Raw genomic sequence first — 7,900 nt, 5'->3', positions numbered from 1 at the left:
AAAAAAAAAAAAAAAGAAAAAAATAGGGGTGGCAATTCTAGTCTCTGATAAAACGGACTTTAAACCAACAAAGATCAAAAGAGACAAAGAAGGGCATTACATAATGGTAAAAGGAACATTACAACAAGAATATCTAACTAAATATATATGCACCCAATACTGGAGCATCCAGATACACAAAGCAAGTCTGTAATGACCTACAAAGAGACTTAGACTACCGCACAATAATAATGGTTGATTTTAACACTCCACTGTCAATATTAGACAGATCGACGAGACAAAAAAATCAACAAGGAAATCCAGGACTTGAATGCAGATCTGGACAAAGCAAAACTAGTAGACACTTACAGAACTCTCAACCCCAAATCCACAGAATATACATTCTTCTCAGCATCACATCACACTTACTCTAAAATTGTCTACATAATTGGAAGTAAATCACTCCTCAGCAAATGCGAAAGAATGGAAATCATAATAAACAGTCTCTCAGACCACAGTGTAATCAAATTAGAACTCAGGATTAAGAAACTAACTCAAAACTGCACATCTTCATGGAAACTGAACAACCAGCTCCTAAATGTCAACTGGATAAACAATAAAATAAGGCAGAAATAAAGATGTTCTTCGAACAACAAGAATGAAGACACAATGTGCCAGAGTATCTGGGACACATTTAAATCAGTGTCTACAGGGAAATTCATAGCAATAAATGCCAACATGAAGAGCAAGGAGAGATCCAAAATTGATACCCTATCATCAAAATTGAAAGAGTTAGAGGAGCAAGATCAAAAAAATTCAAAAGCTAGCAGAAGAAAATAAATAACTAAATCAGAGTAGAATTGAGGGAGATAGAGACACAAATAAAACCCTTTAAAAGATGAACAAATCTAGGAGATGGTTTTTTGAAAAGATCAACAAAATAGACTACTAGCCAGACTAATAAAAAAGAAAAAAGTGAAGAATCAAATAGATGCTATAAAAAACAATGAAGGGAACATCACCACTGATTCCACAAAAATACAAACTACCATCAGAGATTACGACAAAGAACTCTATGCACACGAACCAGTAAATCTGGAAGACATGGATAAATTCCTGGACACATGCACTCTCCCAAGATAAATCAGGAAGGATTTGAAACCCTGAATAGACCAATAACAAGGGCTGAAGCTGAAGCAGCAATTAATAACATACCAACCAAAAAAAGTCGAGGTCCAGATGGGTTTACAGCTGAATTCTATAACCCATACAAAGAGGAGCTGATATCATTCCTTCTGAAACTATTCCAAACAATACAAAAAGAAGGAGTCCTCCCCAAATCATTAAGAGACCAACGTCACCCTGATACTAAAAGGCAGAGACTCAACAAAAGAAGAAAACTTCAGGCCAATACCCATGATGAAAACAGATGCTAAAATCTTCAGTAAAATACTGGCAAACAGAATGCAACAGCAAATCAAAATGCTTATTCACCACCATCAAATAGGCTTCATCCTGGGGATGCAAGGCTGGTTCAACATATGCAAGTCTATAAACGTAATTCACCACATAAACAGAACCAAAGACAAAAACCACATGATTATCTCAATAGATGCAGAGAAAGCCTTCGACAAAATTCAACAGCCCTTTATGCTAAAATCCTCAATAAACTAGATATCAGTGGAACATATCACAAAATAATAAAAGCTATTTACAACAAACCCAGAGCCAATATCATACTGAATGGGCAAAAACTGGAAGCATTCCCTATGAAATCTGGCACAAGACAAGGATGCCCTCTCTCACCACTCCTATTCAACACATTATTGGAAGTTCTAGCCAGAACAATCAGGCAAGAAAAAGAAATAAAAAGTATTCAATTAGGAAAGAAGGAAGTCAAATTGTCTCTATTTGCAGACGACATGATTGTATATTTAGAACATCCCATCGTCTCACCCCAAAATCTTCTCAAACTGATAAGCAACTTCAGCAAAGTCTCAGGATAAAAAATCAATATGCAGAAATCACAAGCATTCCTATACACTAATAACAGACAAACAGAGAGCCAAATCAAAAGCAAACTTCCATTCACAATTGCTACAAAGAGAATAAAATACCTAGGAATACAACTTACAAAGGATGTGAAGGATCTCTTCAAGAAGAACTACAAGCCACTGCTCAACGAAATAAGAGAGGACACAAACAGGTGGAAAAGCATTCCATGCTCATGGTTGGGAAGAATCAATAGTATGAAAATGGCCATACTGCCCAAAGTAATATATAGATTCAATGCTATCCCCATCGAGCTACCAATGACCTTCACAGAACTGGAAAAAAACACTTCAAACTTCATATGGAACCTGCATAGCCAAAACAATCCTAAGCAAAAAGAACAAAGCGGGAGGCATCACACTGCCTGACTTCAAACTACACTACAAGGCCACAGTAATAAAAACAACATGGCACTGGTACCAAAACAGAGACATAGACCAATGGAACAGAACAGAGGCCTCAGAAGCAACACCACACATATACAGTCATCTGATCTTTGACAAACCTGGCAAAAACAAGCAATGGGAAATGGATTTCCTGTTTAATAAATGGTGTTGGAAAAACTGGCTAGCCATGTGCAGAAAGAAGAAACTGGACCCCTTCCTGACACCTAACACCAAAATTAACTCCAGATGGATTAAAGATCTAAACATAAGACCTAACAACATAAAAACCCTAGAAGAAAACCTAGGCAAAACCATTCAGGACATAGGCATAGGCAAGGACTTCATGGCTAAAACACCAAAAGCAATGGCAACAAAAGCCAAAATAGACAAATGGGATCTAATTAAACTCCAGAGCTTCTGTACAGCCAAAGAAACAATCATTAGAGTGAATCGGCAACCAACAGAATGGGAAAAAATTTTTGCAATCTATCCATCTGACAAAGGACTAATATCCAGAGTCTACAAAGAAGTAACACAGATTTACAAGAAAAAAACAAACAAACACATTCAAAGTGGGTGAAGGACATGAACAGACACTTTTCAAAAGAAAACATATAAGAGGCCAACAAACATGAAAAAATGCTCACCATTACTGGTCGTTAGAGAAATGCGAATCAAAACCAAATTGAGATACCATCTCACACTAGTTAGAATGGTGGTCATTAAAAAATCAGGAGACAACAGATGCTGGAGAGGATGTGGAGAAATAGGAACACTTTTACACTGTTGGTGGGAGTGTAAATTGGTTCAACCATCGTGGAAGACAGTGTGTCAATTCCTCAAGGATCTAGAAATAGAAATTCCATTTGATCCAGCAATCCCATTACTGGGTATATATCCAAAGGATTATGAATCATTCTAATATAAAGACATGCACACATATGTTCATTGTGGCACTGTTTACAATAGCAAAGGCCTGAAACCAACCCAAATGCCCATCAATGATAGACTGGACAGGGAAAATATGGCACGTATACAGGTATTGATCGACTTACGACCTATGCAATTTAAGACCATTCGACTTTACGACCACAATCGCTAGCCATGACTGCTCCGCGTCTGGCAGCGCAAACGTTGCCCAGCTGGGTGTATGACAGTGTGGACCAGCTTCCAGCAGCACTACCATCTCCGCGTGCACCACTTCAACTGTACATATAACCTACTCAACTTATGACCAAATCATGTTATGAACGGTCTGCCAGTCCCAATTGTGGTTGTAAATCAAGCACTAGCTGTACACCATGGAATACTATGCAGCCATAAAAATGATGAGTTCATGTCCTTTGTAGGGATATGGATGAACCTAGAAACCATCATTCTCAGCAAAGTGACAGAAGAACAGAAAATCAAAGACCGCATGTTCTTACTCACAGGCGGGTGTTGAACAATGAGAACACATGGACACAGGGAAGGGAGCATCACACAATGGGGTCTGTTGGGGGCGATAGGGGAGGGACAGTGGTGGGTAGGGAGTTGGGGAGGGATAACAAAGGAGAAGTGCCAGATATAGGTGAGGGGGATGGAGGCAGCAAACCACATTGCCATATACGTAACTATGCAACAATCCTGCATGTTCTTCACATGTACCCCAGAACCTAAAGTATAATAAATTATATATTTTTAAAAAAGGACTTTAAAAAAAATGAAATCAGGTTCATCTTTTACTAGATACTATAAATGGAAAGGTAACTATTTCATTAGCCCTTAATGTACATATGTGTGTTGTGTTTTAAAGCATAGGTTTAAAACATATGTGTTTTAAAGCATAGGTTTTATTACTATTTAGGTATGAAGAAGCCAACAGGTCAGGAAAGAACTATCATTAAAAATACAAGTATACTTACAGGTCCCCAAAAGAGGGACACTCCAGGTAATGGGTGGGCCATACAGAGAAACATCAGAGTTGGTCAGAAAGCAGGGGCTGGGGGTGAGCTGCGACTAGTCCTTATTGTGGTTTCTCCAAGAAGGAAGGGGCAAGACAGGGTAAGCAAGTTGTGAACTAGCTAATTTGAAAATTTTTGACAGGTTCTAGGGCATAGAAGTTGTCCCTAATTGACTGTGACCTGACCTGAGGGTGATTAAGACAGGGGAATAGCAGCCTGGGTTGTAAAAACTTAATAAAAGAGGTGGTTAAATACATGGTTTATTGGGTTGGTTGGTCTGATATGAAGGGTTCACACAGAGAAGTTATTCACCCTCTTTAGGAATTAGTCCTGAGGGTGGTGTGTGTGTGTATGTATACAGTTGCATACATATAGTTATAAGTGTTTTTAGACTGAAAAAGAGAGAGTAATTTTTCCAACAGTGAAACAGCTGTCTAAATATAGGATCTCACCTAGCCCTTCCATGTCTAACATCAGGACGCTATGCCATCTACCATGCAAGCCATTCTGCTTGTGGCTTGGTGTTCGGCTTCATGGGATGGGGAAGGTCTGGCAGAGTGTTAGTGTCTGGTGCCTGAAGCAGAGGGTTACACTTATTATGAGAGTAGAATCCTCTTACTTGTTCTGCATCAAAGACTAAAAGGCTTGGAAAAATATCCTACAGAGTGGGAAGAGGAGGAAAAAGAATAAATCATGTTTCTGAGAATTATTACTTAGATTTGTTTTTAAATCGTTCCGTGTTATTGCTTAGCTTGTTTTATCAGTAAAAGAGCATTTTTGTTGCAGTGGTTGTTTTTGTTTTTAATGGTGTGCTTTCCATAGATACAATTTCCTATTTTAAAGGCCTGCTCTAGAGCTCTGTCTGCAAATAGGCAGGATCTTAAAATTTAAAGCTAAAGAAATTTTAGAAGAAGTTTAAGTACTTACTTTAGAGATAAGAAAATTGAGGTTAAGAGTTCCTAAAGATTCATGTTTGCTTAGAAAACCATCTGATATTACAACCGATGTAAATGGATTCTTTCTTTTACATCTTGCTGTGATTATTTAAAGTGTGTTTCAACATTATTTTGGGCCTCATGTTTTGTCCTTGGCCTACCTCTCTTCTTCAAAGTCTTTCATACCTTAAACTACATTGTCCTTGAAAGCCAAAGCAACTTGAAGGCCATTTCATAAATGTATAATCACAGGGTTCACCCTTCATCCTCCTGACCAACACCAACCCATCATCCACTTGTCAATGGTCATCTCAAACATGAATCCTTAGAGGATCATTCCCTGATCCACCCTAGTCTAGATTAATGCTCTCATTTTGGTCCACATAATGGCCATATGTTATTGATTACAGAATGCGAATTGATGGCTTTCTTGTTTCTCTCCTTGACGAGACTGTATGTTCCTTGAGGGGTAAGTCACTGGCTATCTAAAGTCTTTATTTTTAGGGCTTTCATATGCTATCTACACCTAAGATTTCTTATAAAAAATTATTCATCAGTGAACAGAAACAGTGTCTTTTTGTCTGTGTATATGCACATGTATGTGTGTTAATGACTCCTGGGCTCAAGTATAGATAAACTATTTAGAAGTCACTTTTAAAAAGTATGATTCGTGTGAAGTAGGATGTAACTTCATTCTTTTGCATGCGGCTCTCCAGTTGTCCCACCAACAACTGTTGAAATACTGTTCTTTCTCCATTGGATGGTCTTGGATCACTTGCTGAAAATCAATTAACTATGGACACATGGCTTTATTCTGGACTCTCAATTCAATCGCACTGATCTTTACTTGGACAGTAACACACCGTATTGATTGCCACTGTTTTGTAGTAAGTTTTGAAATCAAGAAGTGTGATACCCTTTATTTAGTTTTCTTTTTCAGGGTTGTTTTTGTCTATTTTGGGCCTCTTGCAATTCCGTATAAATTTTAGAATCAACTCATCAATGTATGCAAAAAATCATCTGAGATTCTACTAAGGATTGCACTAGATCTGTAACCACTTTGGGGGGCTATTATCTCAACAATATTAAGTTTTTAAATTCATGAACATGGGATGCCTTTTCAATTGTTTAAGTTTTCTATAATTTATTTAAGCAGTGGTTTTTAGTATTCAGAGTATATGTTTTGCACTTATTTGGTTAATTTTCACATATTTGATTCTTGTTGATGCTACTGTAAATGGAATTTTTGCCAATTTTATTTTTGTATCATTTATTATAAGTGTATAAAAATACAATAGGTTTTTGCCATTAATTTTGTACCTTGAAACCTTGATGAACTCATGCATTAATTCTAATAGCTTTTTCAGTGGATTTGTTGGGATTTTCCAAATACAAGAGCATGCCATCTGCCAATAGAGATAGTACTATTTCTTTCTTTCTAGTCTGGCTGTTTCTTATTTAATTTGCTTGCTTAATTGCTCTCATTAGAACCTCCATCCCAATGTTGACTAAAAGTGGCAAGAGAAAATAACATTCTTTTCTTCTTCCTGACCTTAGAGGAAAAGAATCCATTCTTTCACCATTATATATGTGATTAGTTGTGGGCGTTTTGTAAATGTTTATCAGGTTAAAGAAGCACTCTTCCATTCCCACTTTGAGTGTTTTAGTCATAAAGCATTGTAGAATTTTGTTTTCTTATTTAGTTTTGCAAGTGTCATATACTGCCATTTGCATATAGTGGTTATTTATTAATAACTGCAAATTCATATATGCATAAATAAATAAAATTAGAGTTAAGCGAAGAAGTTATTTTATTAGTGAATTAAAGGTAAAGATAAAAAATAATTATATCATTTAAGTGACAATACTTTCTTAAATTTTAGTTCACTTCTTGCATATAGTATAAATTGATTAAAATTATAAAACTTTGTGCTTTGTCAAGTTAATGTAGAATTCTGTAATAAATACAAAGCATAAATATTTGAGAAAGTATTTTTTAATGGGAGATGCTTAACTTGAGACCATCATGGAAGCAATAATTTTTATCTGATACACGCTTACTCTATTTGCAAATCAAACTTAGAAAAAAATGATAAATCATTAGATTTCTGTTAAACCAATAAAAAAAAAAAAAGGCCTGGGCTCTGGCAGTGAAAAGGCTATTCATTTAGAAAAGAACCTCTGTATTTTAGTTGTTTGTGAAGAAACTTAGTACTCTTGAAGAAAGCAGCCTCTGATGAAAACACTCCTTATTTTTAAACAAATTGCTTTCATCCATTATTTATTTAGAAGGCTTCTAAGATTGTCCAAGTAGAAAGGCATGTTGCTTCTCTTAAGTAGCTAATATGAGATGAACCCAATTACAGTCCAGCTTGCCTGCAACTCTTCAATCTCGAAATGGACGTTGCTCACAGTAACACAGAGAATGGCCAAGAGAGGATTCATGTGCTTGCCTTGGTTGAACACAAGCCATTGTTTTAAGGAACAGTTGGCTTCCATTTAGTATTGGTGTTGTAGGAAATAAATAGTAAATTTGCCTTCCGTCCTCCTTCTGTTCTTTCTTCCTTCCCTCCTTCCTTCCTTCCTTCCTTCCTTCCTTCCTTCC

This window comes from Cebus imitator, unplaced genomic scaffold (genome assembly GCF_001604975.1).
Source record: "Cebus imitator isolate Cc_AM_T3 unplaced genomic scaffold, Cebus_imitator-1.0 Scaffold13, whole genome shotgun sequence".
In the NCBI taxonomy this organism is placed as follows: domain Eukaryota; kingdom Metazoa; phylum Chordata; class Mammalia; order Primates; family Cebidae; genus Cebus; species Cebus imitator.
Note: the sequence above shows the minus strand (reverse complement) of the source record.